Below are 1,002 nucleotides of genomic sequence, written 5' to 3' on the forward strand. Positions count from 1 at the left end.
GGTGGTGTAAGTAAAGGATTCCAGTTTGACTTTTTCCATTTGCGCAGCACAATTCCACCCGTTTCTCTTTTGAACTTTAACGCATTGCAATATCTGCATATAGTCGTCATTCGTCCAACATCAAAATTTTCATCATCACTGTAGTTCGCAGTGGGATCATATTGGAATGCCAAGCGATTGTATGATGCCAATGATCTTCGTGTGCTCACGCGATGTCTCAATCGGTCATTTCTCTTATTATATTTTGTCTTTCTTCTCTTAAGTTCCTTGAATAGACTTGTTGCTGGCTTGCATGTCTTGTGCGGCGGCCGATGTTCGAACGTCGTTCTCTAGGCATTTTGGACTATGGACAGAGTGTTGAATTTAACTTCAAATGCACGATCCACATAATTTACACTGAGCTTAAATGAAATTAACTGAGCAGAGAATAATGACTATCTGTCAAACACTTTATCACGCACCGTTGCTATTGGTTTGAAGTACATAAAAATAATATATAAAAGATATAATAGATGTATAATAGATGGCGCTGTATGTGAAAAACGATTTCAACACTTTTCTGTTGAATTTTTCCTGAATTTTCAAGAATTTTCTTTGCTATAAACCTCACGTAGCCCAAGACCTTTCCAACGAATGCAAAACCATGGAAATCGGTTGGTGCGTTCTGGAGTTATAGCGTCAGGGAGGAAAACCGGACTTATTTTTATATATTAGATTATTATTATTATTATTATAGTGACGGTGCGTTTATATAACTATTAATGTCGTCATTTAGGTTCGCACAGTACTCGCTATTATAGCTGTGTGCGTTTCGTTTTTAGCTAATGAAAACTTTTCCACGACGTAATAATGATCGTAAACGATTTTGTAAACCCGCGGGTCGTGTAAAAATATGGAAACCGCGTGTATTTTGTACGACCAGTGTAGTTTTATTTAACGTTTAGGTTAAATTTAAATTCTGAATATGTTGTATACAATCGTATATATTATTTAAATGCAAAT

Source organism: Acyrthosiphon pisum, chromosome X, assembly GCF_005508785.2.
Source record: "Acyrthosiphon pisum isolate AL4f chromosome X, pea_aphid_22Mar2018_4r6ur, whole genome shotgun sequence".
In the NCBI taxonomy this organism is placed as follows: Eukaryota; Metazoa; Arthropoda; class Insecta; order Hemiptera; family Aphididae; genus Acyrthosiphon; species Acyrthosiphon pisum.